The sequence below is a fragment of the Stegastes partitus genome, unplaced genomic scaffold (genome assembly GCF_000690725.1).
Source record: "Stegastes partitus isolate 25-593 unplaced genomic scaffold, Stegastes_partitus-1.0.2 Scaffold346, whole genome shotgun sequence".
Lineage (NCBI taxonomy): Eukaryota > Metazoa > Chordata > Actinopteri > Pomacentridae > Stegastes > Stegastes partitus.
The window spans coordinates 333,464-350,844 of NW_007578077.1; the positions used below are offsets into that span (position 1 = coordinate 333,464).

Below are 17,381 nucleotides of genomic sequence, written 5' to 3' on the forward strand. Positions count from 1 at the left end.
GTATATCTGACAGAAAACAATGACTATAAATGGCACATATCATTAAATGTCAAATCTCTGCAATATGAACAGTGCAAGGCTGTAACAAGATCATTAAAATGAAATAATTTGATTAGTTGCTTGGTTCATAAATAGTCAAAAGATTCTCAAAAAAAATCCCCATCACAGTTTCCCAGAAGCTGAAGTGATGCTTTTAAATATCTTTGTCTGCTTAACACTCTAAAAATATTCAGTTTGAAATGATATGGAGATAAAATACCAAAACCTTTAAATTAGAGGAGCAGAAACAAGGACATTTGATATTTTTGCTGACTCAAATGATTAAACATTTAGCCAAATAGCTGCAATTTTCATTTGATCACCTCATCATTTCTGTTCCAGCAAACACCCAGCTCAGGCTAGAAGACATTCAATAGGCATTTAGTGTCTGTAAATCAGACAATTCTCCACTGAAAACTCAAAGGCACTTTGTAGTCAATAATTAATTCACAATGTTGGTTATTTAATTAAAGCCAAAATTAAACTAATGTGAATTAAAACTTCTCAAATATAAACATCCTCCCATTTTTTGCTTTGTCATAACATCAAAGAAATCCTTATAAACATATGACAAAGAGCACAGACTCACTTTGTCCAGATCGGACATGGCATCTTTCATTTTTACTTTCATTTTGATTGTTGGTTAGACAAAAACTGCTTTTATTGAAGATAACCTGGGCTCTTAGAAATCCTGATTCTCTGACATTTCATTGATTAAATCAACAAAAGAATTGTCAGATTCGTCAAAACATGAGAGTAACTGAGGCCCAGTGTCAAACTCAATAATCTCAGTCCATTTCCCAGCCCTACACTGGAGACTTCTTGGCCATGAAAGAGACATGAGAAAAGCCTGTGAATGACCTGTGAGCTTAACTGGTTCCACACAGCGACTTCAAAGCTCCATTCAGCACATATCCTGATTATCCCATCAAGCCCATTCAGTCTTTTAAACCAATTTCAGGCAAGTTGCTCTTCTTTGTAAATACATCTTCATATCCTGCCTTAACAAAAAGCCTCAGCTGTCAGCACAGAAACTCATTGTCTTCATTCGCTTTATAATCAAATTTAAAAGACATCATTCCTCATTTTTTAGGCCGTATTAATGAATCAGCTGAAGGTTATTTAATGAGCAGCAAGGGAGGAACATAACAGCAGGCAGTTAAACAGGATACAAGCTGCAAACAGGCGCACAGGATGCTGTCTGGGTGAAAAGCTGCGAGGACCTTGTTGTTTTTACTGGACCCACAGTGAGTTTTACAGAATCAAACTTTCTCACGAGGAAGTGATTGGGTTAGTCTGAGTGCTGCTCTCTCCCCCTTTTCCCACACAGGATGTGAAGGATTACCCCGACCCTCCACTGTCCCCGAGGGTGTGTGTTTGACAAAGAGAGGCGGTGGGTGGGGGAGAAAGCAATCACAAGCATGTAGATCCTAATAACACTGATGATTTGGTCAACACAGCTGAGGCAATAGTCCTCCACCAACCCCCCACATTCTCCTCAGACACAAACATCAGCTCATATCACGCCAAAATTCGACAGCGAAATGGGTTTGTCAAACTTCTTCACCGCAGCAGGCATGTGTTCTGGTGTTTTCTACTGATGTCATCATGCTCAGAATGATGAAATTTACACGAGAAGCAGCAAAACTCCTTCAGCTTTTATCCAGAAATGCCTCCACAACTACAAACACTACAATGATTTCATCAGCTCATCAAAGGCCTGCCTGAGAGCGCAGTGTCCAGACACCCGACACCAGAACTGCAGCCCAGGAGAGAAGATGCAAGTCAGCGGCCAAGGGCAGGACGGGGCAGGACGGGACGGGGAGGATGACAACGCCAGAAGACTTACCCCAGAACGAAAACACTTGGGTAGCGAGGGAAGACAACTGCAGCGCACAACTCTGATCAGCATCGAAAGCACATCCTCGTCCACACTGAGCCCAAACCCGGCGCTACGCTCAGCGCTGTCCGGTCAGAGCAGCTCCTGCCTCTGTGGCTGCACGAGTGAGCGGCGAGGGAGAGGCAGCGAGAGGAAGACGAGGAGGGAGGGAGGGAGGGAGGATGGATGGGAGGAGGAGGAGGTGCAAAAGGAGAGCCCTGACTAATGAAGTGGCTACGCTTCGCTAAGCTCTGGCCACCCCCTTGCTTCCCCCCCAACAATCCTGTCACGGCGGGACCCTCTCACAAAGCACCCATTGTTTTGTTAGCTTGCCACCCTCCCCACCACACACACACACACACACACACAAACCAATACACTCCTCCTTGTCATCTCCAAGCCAGCAGCCAAACCTGGAACTCCCCAACCAGCAGGCTATGAAATGGAATGAGATGGAATAGACGAGGTGAGGTAAAGGGGGCTTACCTACAATTGCTTTTTACTCCCCCCACCCCCCTGGCTATTCCCACCACAGAACTACCCCCAACCTCCACCTCAAACCGGTGCTCAGCAGAAAGTTAGAGGAGGGATAACAGCGATTGTGGAGGTTGTCGCTCCGGTGTTTTTGGATGGCTTGATATCGAGCTGTAGGCGTCGAGAGAGAGGACACTTGCATCCATGTGGAAAGTGTTCCAATGATTCTGCCTTAGAGAGAACAAACTCCAAGAAAGCACAGAACACATGATGTCATGTGAGTGGATCAGATGTCCAGATGTTGCCTTTCCACAGCTGTTTCAAACTGCTTTGTTCTAATGACTACAGTGATGAAACAAGTCATGCTGACTTCCAGTATTATACATCCATCCCTCTGTCCTTGCACTTCTCCACATTTGGAATCTTTCTGTATGAGTTATCATCCCAGCATGCTCTGGTGATTCCTTGTGCTGCTGACATTGCAATGACATTTAGGATTAAGTGGATATGAAATACAATTGAAGAGGAAAAGTCACAGACAGACATGGAAAACCTTAAGACAAGTGAAGTCTTTTAAAGCATTGTCTGGAAATGTCCTCAAAGGCTCCAAAGCAGGACATCCAGAAAGAGTGAAAGAAGGCCGACAGTTAGGCTTTCAGAAGAGAGGGACAATTCAGAGTGCCTTTGCTTCTTTTCAGCATGCAGGCGTGCGTGAAGGGTCACACTCAACAACACGGGACAAAGGGCAAATCTCTCGCTCTGGACTCCAGTTGTGTGCATCTGGGGCCACGGCGGAGCCTGAGAGCGTGACTCCCCACAGGGACCAAAGTCACCCACACACAGTCAAATGTCAAGCACAGAGGAAGGCGGGAGAATCGAAGCCAAAAAAAAAAGAAAAAAAGGGGGAGGCGAAGACAAAACACGTTTTATTATGGTGGTGAACTTGGGAGTGGCGCTCTGGAAAGGGCAGGACTCGACACTGCGACACGAAGCACCACCACGCACATTCCCCCACGGTTGTTAGGAGGAAAACATCTGACAATGATGGTCTTATGTTGAAGCCACATCGAACTGTGCTTCCCTCTGATGAAAACCGGGTTTCCTGTAGCACCCCCTTAGGCTTAGGTTTGGCTCTGGTTAGTCACAGCAGTGATAACTGGCTGGGGGTGAGGCGGAGGTTGGGGTCGGGTTATGCAATCTTAGAAGACTAGTTAGGGTCAGTGATAAGGTTTGGTTTACATTTAGATAAGGACCACCACCATCTGTAAAGGGCCTGTCACTAAACAGGACTTCTGACAGTGTTCTGAGATTTCTTTGGGGCCAATTATGCAGCTGAGCCTCTTAGTGGCTCAACGTACTTTTACAACTTATAATGAAAAGGCTGTACTTTATATGAAGAATGTTATTTTTGGTATTTCTTGGGAATTTACAACTTCCCAAGAATCTCAGTTCTCCATTAACACTGCTCAAACATGAGCCTCAGGGGCATATGAGAGCCATTGCCACATTTCTAAAGACACATTTGGATTAACAGAGTGAATGAGGCTCAGAAACCTGGTACACAAAAGACCCCGGTCAGGTTGGGGTTGTCGAACCTGTACGTCTTGCTGTGAGGGAAGTAGCATCTTAAGTTTCCTTTGCAGATTGGACTCAGATCTTGTATTTAAATGCTATGTGTTTATATAGCTCACCAGCTTCAGAAAATGCTAAATAGAGATGTTTTTACTGATCTGATCCTAAAAAAAGGAACTAATTAAGACGACTTTCCCCACTAAGAGGCCTATGTTCTCCTTAGTGTTCAACACAGAAGCCACTTCCTTCTAGGAAAGCGGTGCCGAATAAATTAAAGGAACTGTTTTTGTTGGGGTAGAAGTGAGCGGTATAATAGACTTTGAGTCTATTAAAAGGACGGGGATCTAACCAAAGCTTTCCTGTAGCATGAACTAAACATAGATGCCGTCTGTGTGTGTGTGTGTGTTTTGTGGAGGGTGGGGGTGAGACATCTGTCCGCATGTTACCCACGCAGGTCGCCTCTCTCTAGTCGCAGCCAGTAATCATTTAAGAGGATCAGCGCTATTCCAGACAGCATCCACCTCTACGATGCTCCGTCACCACAACACACGGAGCACGTGGCGCACGCATGCATGCAGCCCGCGGCGGTCCGGCGGAATATGCGAGCACCCGTGCATAAGTGCAAAAAAGAAATGAGAACGCATTACGCAATGAGTTAAAAGTAGAATGTTCAGGCGGTGATGTCCTTTTGATTTTCCACTACATGGCATTGTGTGTGTCAGGGGAGTAAACACGGGTAAAAAATAAAACAAAAAAGTGGGCCATGTGAAGTTTTTAAGTCCTCCAGGGGTAGAAGTGAACCTAACGTTTTTGTCTGATCATTTAGTTCTTTGGACGTCGACACATTTAAAGTTTGTGTTCGAGCTGGCGTGTTCAGTGTTGTCTCTCCTCCAGCTTATTTGTATACATAACCAGTAGCTGTGAGCCTGGAGACTTCCACAAAGAAAAACATCACATGGGAGCTAATTTCTTAAAATGTATGTTGGCTACGCTGTTCACCACTCATCACCTCTTATGTCCCTTTCAGACATGAACCCCTTTCTATTAATCTGATGGCATCTGAATGCGACGGCTTCATGTTAAATGTGCAAACTGGTAATTTTTCTATAGAAGCTGCAACAGAAATCTTTCAGTCCTGATAGCAACGATTGATTGAAATCACAGTTTAAAACAATGCAATTAGCAAACCACAAAGGCTGCAAATTAGGACACGGTCTATGTTAGAATAGAATAAAAAAAAAAAATAGAATAAAACTTTGTATGGTCTAAAGTTGATGAAGCCCAGTTTGACTAACTGTTTTCCCCGTAGCTTTCCAAATGTCCACATTGAATGCTTTGCTGGGTGTACTCCAAAGATAAAATCCAACTGACACCAAGTTGCTGTTTAGATAGGATTCTTTAGTTCACAAAAAAAAAATGAAATTTACAAACGGAAAAACATAAAGCAAAACGAGGATACAAAAGTATGAGCAGTCAAAAAACTGTTTGGCTCCATGCCATCATTCATTTTCCCAGGATCCCTTGCAAATTTAAGGGACCCTAATATAGCGAACCAAAATATCAAAAACAAATCAATAAACCACACTAACACAGAATTCAAATATCCAAAAATATGATTAACAACATTTAACCAAACAACAGATAAATTTAGCAAAATAAAAATGTTAATCATAATCAATATCAAAGTTACTCTTGAACAAAAAATCAAAACCAAATAGAAATAATCGTGGTAAAATAAGAACCAAATCCAGAATCAAAGAAATAGATTTAGGCTCCTACAAACTTTATTGATCCCTTCGGTACAAGACCTCAGGGAAATTGCTAAGTGTTATGTAGCACATCTGATCCTGGGTGTAAGGATGAATAATATTCATGTAAAACTGACCTTTGTCAGAATGTCGTCACAAACCAAAGAAGATTTTCAGGGTTTCATATGAGAAAAACCTAAAGAACCAGTCCTGTAAAGCTGCAGGGTGGAGCTTTCAGTTTTATTCTTCTTCTTAAGAACTGGATTCCAGTTTGAACAAGTATAGCTGAAGCTGAATTACTCCAACATTACAGCTTGCCATTGTGTAATGCAGAGTAGATTTACAGTATTTGAGCATCGTCACAGGTGAGCTGGTGTGCTTGAGTTACAGCAAGTAGCAGAAGACAGTAATGGAGCCTTAACAGACCTGCACTGGTGAAGCGTTACATCTAAGACATTTCAGGGCAGAGTTTAATTGGAAAAACTTAAATATGCAACTTTAATACACAGAGATGACTTTCAGGGCTTTAATAAATGAACAGAGAGCGACTTTAAAAAGGTCAGTATGCTTCATTAGGATTGCCATTTACACAAGCATCTGAAACCTATTCTTCAGAAATGGGGCTGTTTTCAGACAGTTCTGTCCATTTCTGATGCAGACAATTTAGCATGCTCATTTGGCACAATAACTGACCAGATGTGCATGAAAAAACAGATTTTAAAATGATCTCTCAGGCTGGTTTGTTTCTGGCCTTCAGCATCATGCGTGGTGCATCTGAAGCCTCTCACTGAGGATTCTAGTGGACATTACACTATCTGATAGGTTTGGATGTGAAAGTGATGCTCTATTTTCAGGCGTTTAATGTGATAACTTGAGCAGACAGAATAATGCGTGAGTGATATCATTGTGAGCATGTCTGTGTCCTTTAGCCACAGTGTGAAGTGGCTGTGGGCCAGAGAACCTCCTGCGTCCTTCCCCTTCCCCGCAGTCCAAAGAGGTTCTGCTGGACCAAACTAACCCCCGGAGAATACTAACTCCTCCTCTATTAAACTCCTTCCTGCTGAGCCCTTTGTGTCTGGACTTAATTACCCTGTCGCAGGAGCGTTTGATTTAGAGACCAGCTTAGCCCTTTTCATTACAGATGGGGCCCGGACGCTCTGCGCAGAGAAAAGAAATTCATTCAGTTGAGAAGAATTTAAAAAGTAAATATACGTCAACGGTCCGCTGTCGAATTGAACCCCACATATTCAATGAAACTTTACTTTCTAAAGACATTCAGTCCCCCTGGGCCTGTGCAAGCTTGCACACCATGGATCTCCAGAGTAAAAGACTATGGTCCCCCTTTCAAGCAGGATTAAATCATTTCTTGGCCTTGTCCTTGTTGGAGCGGTCTTTCCTTAGGAGGTGAGACAGTGTGAGTAAAGCCCATCTTAAAGGCTTCAATGAGTAGGAGCCACCTGCCAATCCCATTTTGATTTGTTGATGCTAATCCATGGCTCACTACACGCCACCGGGTCGGCCCCAGGTTTTCAAAGCCCCTTCGTGCTGACTCAGGATCAGGGTTCCTATTCTGCCCTACACAGCCTTGACCAGTGGAGGAAACAATGCAAGCTGACTCCAGGTCAGTAAAAACAGATAATTGGTTTTCAGTAAACCACATCCTTCACACACGAGAGTGTCCTTGGAGTCATTCCAACGGACAGAAGATACAATCAGCCGTATATTTACCCAAAACATGTTGGGTCCACTGACTTGCCCTCTTACAAACTGTTTCTCAAAAGTTAATCTAACTGCATATGTTAAACCATATCACTAGCTGCTTCAAATGTGAAAAAAAGATGACTTGGGACATATATTAAACTCAATAATGGATAATGTAAACAGAGCCAATGGTCTCTGAGATCCTTCAGTGGAAGGTTTCATGTTTTTCCAAACAGATGCAGTTTACAATGTCTGGGTTTCTCACAGTGCTTCATGTTCCACAAGGCAAACAGAACACTAACCCGATGAAGCCATTCCTCAACACATCTCCAACAGCTACTAAGTAAAACACTTGGTCGAGATAATATTCAGTGACTCCAGTGTTGAACGGTAGCTACCAACACTTCTCCATAGTCAGTACCTAAAGGGAACACTATGAATACATGGCTCTGTGACTTAGTCAGGTGACGTCATGATCATATGAGCAGTTTTGTTTGAAACATGCAGAGTTCACAGTGTCCCAGAAACCCACATTTGGAAACACGTTTTCTGTAAACTATTGACTTTGCTCGAGGAAAATCACTAAACTGAGCTACTGCCACACTCCAACAAGCCACTTCTCCAACGGATACCCACGATGGCACCACGCTGTACCAGCTGTGACGCTTGAACCACCACCTCAGACAAACATTTCCACAGTTGTCTTCCTCGTTTTCAAATTCCGTCCCTGTATGATGTCAGCAGTCAGTTGGCTGAGTCAATCACACAGAGGCGCAGCATCCTTTAAGCTGCAGCGGGCCTGGCATGATGCCCACTTTGAGCCATTTCTGCTGACCGCACACACACACACACACACACACACCGACACACACACAGGCCAGCTAGCTGCACTGACATCATTGCTTCAGCCACAGCACAGGCTGGTCATATGAAATACCTGAGTGCACTGCCAGACTTGACCGTTGATGTTTAACTGATCATCTCCCTGTGCTGAATAGAAGTGCATCACATCATGTGTTCATTAAACTAATGAACTGGGACATGAAACCGTGCACAGAGAAGTGCATCAGGAAAGAAACAACCGTTGCAGTTCATTGATTTCAAATGCGACATCTGTCTAGCTGCCAAAAATGTGGCAGGGCGTCATAATAAATGTCAACTACTGTAAGCTTGCAGTTTGTAAAGCTCCTCCTTTACTGTCAACACGGTAGTTAGTCACATAAGCCCTGCTGACTTTACTGATAATACTTCACGTGTAATATCGTTGAAAATTAGTCACACGCAGTAATTATGTTGCGCTGTGTCAGAGCTCTGCCCACAATCAAACATCCAGACACACAGCTCCAGTGTTGTCACGTTCCAGACGTTATCAGGGTCTGTTCAGATAAGCCTCTGTAGCCCAAACAGCCACGAAGCTGCACCACAACTTCTCACAGAGCGGACATGTGAAAGGTCGAGGGGTCATCGAGCTCAGGCTAATTAGCCACGTTTGTTTGTCGCATAATAATCCCTGTTAGAGCAGAGGAAAGGATTTGAAAACTGGGGCACCTTTCACCTTAATCAGCCTCACCAGTGCTAAGACTGAGAAATCTGGGCTCCCTTATATCCTCAAGGATCAGCAAGAAACTTGACAGAAGGAGTGAAAAAAAAAAAGACTTACTACCACAATATGAGGGGAAAACCTAAAACACAGAGGTGGAAAATCCTCAATCGTCAGCACTGAGAAGTTATGACAACATCTGAGTGCAAACTGTAATTTCAATCTAACTGCTCTCATAAATGGCCTGAAAATAAAGAAAAGCAACAATTAAATAATATGCATATAAAAAGAATTAGTCATCTCTCACATTAGATGGTGTTTAGGGAAAAAAAAACCCTGATAGCATTTTTTAAGGAGAACCTACAGTTTGGCATTAAACATGAAATTGTACAAAAGTGACACATTTAATTTCTAAAGCTTGTTTTGGAGAGTTGTGCTGAATCCTCAGCATGCATTTGACCTGCATTCACAACAGCTATGACATGAACAAGTCAACAAAAACCGATTATTCACATGACTGAGAGATAAGTTATGTTCAGCTGGTTCAAAGAGTGCTGTATTCTTTTAACAGCACAAACAGCATCCGTTTGAACAAAGAACCTCAGAAAACAAACGAAAATGTTTACTTCAGATAAGATTTGAAAACATTGATAGATGCCCTATTTTTAAAACAACTAACTGCAGCTAAGTAAACACAGACACAAAGGGTATGGCATCATTTTAAGATTTCATAAAAACTCTTAAAATATTTAACTTTTTCATTGCAGCTTATTCAAAATGGCAATTTTTAAAAAAGGCACATATGAATAACACATGATGTCAGCTCTCATGTGCAAACATATACAGGATATACACATCCACCTATAGAACAACAATACCCCCTTATACACACACACCACCAGATGAGACAAAGAAGGCTTAATGAGTTAAAAATGCACGTGGGCACATATGGGCTGCGATGCTGCGTGTGTGTGGACACAATGGAGATGTTAATGAAATCTTGGATTACCCCTCATCTATTTAGGATACAGCTTACAGGAGCAGAATGGGGGTATTCAGGGAGGGTAAGAGTGTGTGTGTGTGTGTGTGTGTGTGTGTGTTGTGTCTTAACATCTTTCGGGACCTTTGGCAGGCCCAAAACGTGAGGCGTGATGCCAAAGATCAAGCAGATGGTGATTATGAAAATAGCTGAAAATGAGGTTGCTACTCATGTGTGCACTCGTTTATTATGAAGAGCTGGCCAGTGACAGCTTTGTCTGAACACACTGACGTAGTGTTTTGTTACTGATCTGGAGACGGGTCCAGACTCAAGGGCAACGACAATACAGTTACCTTCAGCTTGGTACTGTAAGCTCAGGCTTGGAAACTAAAAATGGATTCAAAAGTAGCTAAAAGGACCTGCTTTTCGTAAAGTCTATTCATCCCCAAATAACAAAACAAAAAGCAGTTGACCTGCTTAAGTTTAAAATACATGAATGAATGTACCAAGAGGATTATCAAAGAACTGCACTAGTGTCCTGCTGAGTTTTGTGGTCAAGTTTTTTTAACCACTTGGTGGCAGCGCAACAAGTTGTGAACTCAACACTGACCTACAGTTTTATCAGAACATTTTCACAACCAAGACAGATGTTTACGAGTTTGGAGAAGTATTTATCAAAGAAAAGAAGACAAGAAGGGATAAATATGCAAGTCCAGTCATTCATGTGGTACTTGTCATTAATAAGTCAGCTGATTAATCACCATTTTAAGGTTAATTGGTGGCTACAGCTAACACGGGCGACACTGCTCTGACTACTGTGCTCTGACTTGCTACAGCAGCTAATGGGTCACTGTGCATGAAGAGGAAAACACACTTACATTTCACTAAGTCCTGCCTCCAAGAGACAATACTTAGACGTCCGTATGCAAGCATCAGCTGACCCATGTTTGTAAGGCTTGGCTGATGCTGGAGACAGTCCACACTGACAACAATGAACATAGATATTAATGTGCCACAAGGAGCACATTAACTTTTGACGATTTGATAGCAATCAATTTCTCAACAGCTTTGCAGGGTCTGCCAACCACAGATTGATTTGTGTTAGGATCAACAAAGAAGCTATAAATTACTGTGTCGTAGCAGAGCTTTGTCACTTTTTCTGAACATGTGAGGATGAATAATGTCACGCCTACACTCATTTAGCGCCTTCCTTCTTTCTCCAGTCATGAGTTATAGTTAGATCACATTCTGTGTAACGGACTAAAAGTAATATCTGAGGACTTACACAATAAATCACAGCGGAAAGATGACTTCACAGCGATTATTACAAGGTCAAGGGAGAAAATCTTGTTGCTGGGAGCACAAATGTAAACAGCGCCGTAAACTCATCACCAGCATCTGAAGTGTCGCGAGCGGCCCTTCCCTGGTGTCACCCTCTTTCCAGGAAGCACCTGTCGACCCTTTACTTCATCCTTTTTCCTCCAGCAGGAAACCAGGAATGTTCCACGTACAGGACTTCAACTTAATACAGCCTTCTTTATTGTCCCGGCACAATAGGCGCCACAGCAGGATAAAAACACGCCAGTCGGTGAAGCGCTTTGATCCAAAAACAGCAACATGAGAGTCTTTTCGTTTAAACCTCGGCGAGGTCTGAACCACCCGATCTAAGCAGCTCTTCCTCACAGGGCTGCACGATTTATTTTATCAGCATCAACACTGCAGAAATTACACTGAAGAGAGGCACATTGACTCAAACTCAACAGACTACAACTTTTTTGCGGCTTGATACAAAGAAAAAACTTCACCGGTTCTCATAAGCTACAAGACACCGTCTGATGAAACAAGTTATTCCATTTTTTAAAATTTTAATTCAAGACATGGAGTTTACTGACATGTAGGCTCCACCTGTGCATGGCGAAGATGAAGAGAAAAATGCCCAAAAAGATCTGGTTGCAAAATGAAATCATCAAGAACACCACCTGCATGGAAATCATCTCGGCTACAGAAAGGATGATGCTTGCCAAAAGCAGGTCCTCCGTGTTGCAACTGTTGCTCTAATTTCTTTGACTGTTTAAAATTTGCACCACAAATCTCTGCATGACAAATTTAAAACAACATCTGAAAGCCATCCAAAGTAGAACTGCACTGATTAAATTAATCACTGACAAGCCGTTCTGTGTTGGCTTCAGTCATTTTTAAAAGAATAAAGTCAGACTTCCCTAAATCCAGCTTCTTAAAGTTGAATATTTTCTTGTTTCTTTCCTCTTCTGTGACAGTAAACCAGGTTGTGAACAGACATTTCAGGACGCTACCATAGGATTTGGGAGACACTGATTGACAATTTCACCATTTTCTGTGAAACCAAGACCAAACAACTTATCAAGAAAATAATCACAAGTTGACATAATCATTAGTTGTAGCCCTAATTTAAAGCAAAAAAGCATTTTGGGTGCCTTTTCCCATGTTACACTGTATGAGAACGGTTCCAAATGGCCATCATCAACTACCATTAACATCTATTTCATATCCAGACACCTTCCCTACAAAATCCCCCTCATCATGCTGGGATGGTTCAGGCGACATCATGTCTCCCCTCTACTGGCTCCCTGTCTGTTTTAGAATTGATTGTAAGATTTTACTGATCACTTTTAAAGCTAGCCATGGCCTTGCCCCGGCTTTATTTTAGATATGTTAACCCCGTATGTCCCCACATACAGCCAACTCAGGTGGGTCCCTCATCGTTCCAAAGTCGAGGCTCAAAGGTGACTGGGCCTTTTCTGTGAGGGGCTTTGGAACGACCTACCTGAGGAAATCAGGCTCACACTTCAGTATCTTCTTTTAAATCACTTCTTAAAACCCACTTTTATAGACGAGTGATGTTGTCTTGTAGATTTTTGCCTGTTTCTTTACCCTTTTTCTTATTAGTACTACCTGCTGTCCTTCTCTCTTTTCTTAATCTACTTTTATCTCTTTAGCTCTTATCTTCATTCCTCTCTGTGATGTCGTCTTTTTAATCAGTTTTACCTTTCAAAAGTGACCCAGTCTGTTCTTTTCCATTCTTACATTCTGAGTGTTTGCCTGTACTTTTTACACGTTGTTTTTTCTTTGTTATGTAAAAGCACTTTGCAAATTCTGTTCTTAAAAAGTGCTACAAAAATAAAGTTTATTATCATAGTATTATTGTTCTTTCCAAACAGAGTTAATAATATATCCCAAATGTCTTAATGAAGTCCTAACAAACACCACCTTCACTTGATCCTGTTAATCACAGCAGCCTCTCCATCATCAGTCTCTACCTCCCAGGTTAGACATGCACTAGTAAACTACTGATCCTCTTACCTGTTTATTCCCACCTGCCAATCAAAGCTAATGAAGCGGCTGAGCTGCTGTTTCACACTAACACTGCCATCACAGTCAATTAAGCAGCCTGCTCTTATGCAACACACAGACCTGGAGCAGGCTTCAGGGATGTAAATTGGTTTAGCTCTCTCCATTTAAACTCTCCTGAAGGGGAAAGTGCGATGTGCAATGAAAGTGAACAGAGCTGAAGTTGGACTTTAAGCTAGCTTGCGGCAAATACTGTGAAAACCTTAAAAGCAAAATTTGACTTTTTCCTTCAAAACTTGCATTTTCTTCGAGCAACAGCACCGTGTGGAGGTGTACAAGTCTCCACATTACATGACTCCTCGGACCTCTGCTGTGTGAAAGCATAACGGTGTGTTGAGTATTTTTTTGTGGGGAACCGTGTTAGCAGCTCTTCCACGAGGCTCCCTCATGGATGTAAAGAAAACCTCTGCACAGAAGAAAGCTCTCCGGTAAACTTTCCTTAATTCACACAGCTGTTAGTAACGGTTTAAAACTCACCGGCGACGCTGTGGGGAAACGGACTCCTCCGGCTGAACGTGTTGTCGGTTGGTCTGTCGCTCGGTCGGTTGGTTTTCTCGGGTCGGTCCTGGTGGAAACCTTGAGCTGTTCCTCCAGTTGTTGGACTTACTCATGTTCTCCTGCTGCTGCTCCGGAGCTGTGTGTTTGTGGGCAGCGCTGTTCGAATCAGCCAATCAGAGCGCTGCGTCCGCTGGGGGCGGGGCCTCGGCTCACCTGAGTGTCATCTTACTGGATGATGAAAACCCCATTCAGTCATCACGGACAAGTGCATGCATTCAACTGGGAGAGCATAAAGTGAATGAAACAAGCTATGAAACACGTCCTTTTTTCCATGCATTCGTTTTAGTTTCTTTATTTCTCTGCTCCTTCTTACATAGATGCCACTTTGAATTCAAATCCCTCCTACCACCAATCTAATATTCTGTTTTAAACTGTGTCCACTAAGCCTATATGTTCTCAGAGTGATGTCGTTTTAGTCCAATATGCTTTTGACATTTCAGCTTGTTAACATGCCCACAGACTCATCATCAGAGAAATGAAATAAGCAAGCAATAAGTTCATTACTTTGCAGTAATTTCCCAGGCCGGGGATAAGTAAAGTATGTTTCTATTCTATTCTATTCTATTCTATTTTATTCATTTTTCCTGTTCTCCTGCCATTTTAAGGCACTATTAAGGATTATTTCTATGGGAAAACATTTAAATAATGTAACTTTGATACACAGAAGTGCATTTTTAGAGGTTAAATCAGGGACCAGAGAGGGACTGTAAGTCAAAGAAATGCCTCACTGTGAGATATAGTCTTGTAATGAAAATGCTATTTAAGTGGAAACATTACTATTTTTAAAATAACATAAGAGTACTCATGTAGAGACTACTGTATATCTTCACAAAATACTACTTATACATTATTTTGCATACCTTATGTGGAAGTAGTAGAGCAAACTATTTTCTATACTGTTGGACAGTTTAAACTGTTTTTGAAAACTGCAATAATTCTCTTAAGAATATACTAGTTTAGTATGAAGTGGTATCAAATAAGCACTCAAATTATTGTATTAGATTTTTACATACATGTGCAGTACATGTACACTATGTTAGTGTACATTACATCCCATAATCTATTGCTAGATGTGCATACAGCAGAACTGAAATCATATACCACTTTTTATATATTGAAAAAATAAAACATTAGCTTAAGTCTTTATAGCCATTTTTTAAAATATAAGAATTACATGCAAACCTGGGCTGCAAGGTGGATCAGTGGTTAGCACCGTTGCCTCGCAGCAAGAAGGTCACCAGTTCACTTCCCGGTGAGGACACCTGAGATCTTTCTGCGTGGAGTTTGCATTTTCTCCCCGTGCAGCGTGGGTTCTCTCTGGATTCTCTGGCTTCCCCCCCAGCTGGGATAGACTCCAGCCCCCCGCGACCCTAGTGAGGATTAAGCGGTGTATAGATGATGGATGGGTGGATGAAAGTTTGATCCAACTAATTCACCACAGAAAATTACCTCAGTCTGGGATCTCAGAGACCAAAGCTGGTGAAATAAAATGGATTTTCATATGTTCAGTTTACTGTATGCTCTGACAGGGAGTTTGATCGATTAAATATGTTTTGTTCCATTGGAATAGGACACTGTCAGTATTTTTCTCTGTCAGTTTTTGGTAAAGATATATACATTTATGTATGTATTTGTAGGAGCATGGATCATGTAACACAACAGTTTTTGTCACTTTTATTAAATGTGGTAGGAGTTTTTGAAACTTTGTCTACAGTTTGTCTACATATTAACTTATAATAAGGCCCAAACAAAAGAAAACTAACAAGAAAAGCAATATTTTTGACAGATTTTATAATTATTATATTATTACCTGCTTGCACATATATTATATTTGCACATGTGGAAACCCTGATACAGAAGAAGCAACTGAATGAAGGAAGTAAATTATATATGTTTAACTGACAGAGCAAGGAAAGGTTGAGAATGACACAAATTGTCCATAAACGAAAAGGTAAACACCAAGCAAGTAAAGTTTTTTTGTGCTTTTTCTTCATAAGGTGAATCTCAGGTTGCTGTTTTTTGCGTAGAAGATCCTCTGACAATCATTTAATTCAAAGCACTAGTCACTCATCTGTGTCCTTAAAGGCCTTCATAGCATCTCTGGTGACCTACTTGTCTGACAGAAAACTGCAACAGTAAACGTCCCGTGCCGACAGGTAGAAGAACAATCGTTGGCCTACTTCATGGATAACAATGAGGAGGATGAGTCCCTTTACATCCAACTGTCTCTTGATGGGCTATTCAGGGCTGCTCGGTCTCGTGAGGGGGAAGGATGACGGGATTGTGTTGAGTTTCAGCCGCACCCTCGCCTTTGTGGAATGAAACCACGCAGCCTTTACTACGGAGTTTTTTTGTTATAAATACTTCAGGAAAAGGCCAGCTGCAGAGCCTGTCTCCCCCAGAAAGCCAGCTGACCCTGTTAAGCTCCCTGAAACTGGATATTGTTCTGCTGTTGACCGAGAACACACACGACAACTTTACAAAGGTGCTGCAAAAACGAAAGAAGGGAAGATGTGGGTGTTGAGCGAACTACAGTTTCCACTTGACAAACGCTCCATCACCTTCTACAGAGCAGAAAAACCTGCTAATCAGTCACATCAGGTCAAATAAATGGAAGTTTTTAGCCATGCTGGCTCCCTGGTTCTGCTAATGGCAACGACTGCTTGTTGGTGCAACATTTGAAATGCCTCAGTAAGTAAGGGATGCATTGTTATGATGTATTCATGATGCCAGATGATGAATTCTAGCTTCACCAGGAAACATATCTAGTCTATAAGAAACTTTAAAAGTCTCCACAGGATGAATCCTCATGACCTTCCTCTCACTTTTCTTATAGCACCACCAAGAGGTCGCCATTTGTAAACTGAACTAAGTGATGAAGAAGGACGGCTCTGTGCTGCAGATCACTGCTGGTTAAAGGATCTACATAAGCTGCTCAAACATAATGGACAACACTACGCATCTCCTACACAGCCTACGGGTCAGACAACAGAGTGTCTTCAGCCCAGAAGGTCATTCCTGCCCACTGCAATGTCCACTTACAATGACTGCTCTCTGTGCCCATGAAGACACTTCCTCTCTATTGCGCTACATTTTGCACATTAATGACAACACATGCTTTCAAGTTAACAAGCCAATTTTTGTTCGTATGCAAATTATGAATGTTGTCACTGAAATGAAATGCTGCTGCAACACTGTAGTATCCCTAAATTATATCAATGATCTAAAACGCTATTGGATGGTTGAAATTTGGCACAGATTTTGATGCTCTCCACAGGATGAACTATAACATATTTTGTAACCCACCGACCATTTAATTTAGCTCCATCATTTGGTCAAAAATCTGGCTTCAATTTGTGCACAAATACGACAAAACTAAAGACTTTCCCTTCAACCTGCTGTCGGCCACTCTGTGTTCACTGCTAATTACAAACTGTCAGCATGCAAACACACTAAGTAAACATGGTGACCACCAGGGTACACATTACATCTGGAAAGCATCAG

At 42.0% G+C, this 17,381-nt stretch overlaps 1 protein-coding gene across 2 annotated transcripts in view; it reads right to left on the reverse strand.

Annotated features, from left to right (window-relative positions):
* gas2l3 (growth arrest-specific 2 like 3) overlaps nucleotides 1–13,874 on the reverse strand; it is a 31,740-nt gene extending 17,866 nt beyond the window's left edge. The window contains exon 1 of one of the 2 annotated variants that reach the window (XM_008284114.1): nucleotides 13,797–13,874. The gene's annotated coding sequence lies outside the window, so the exon portion shown is untranslated. Of the gene's footprint in view, nucleotides 1–1,888; nucleotides 2,065–13,796 lie in introns of those variants that run through there. The other variant, XM_008284113.1, reaches the window with a different exon arrangement.
* Between the last annotated feature and the right edge of the window lie 3,507 nt (nucleotides 13,875–17,381).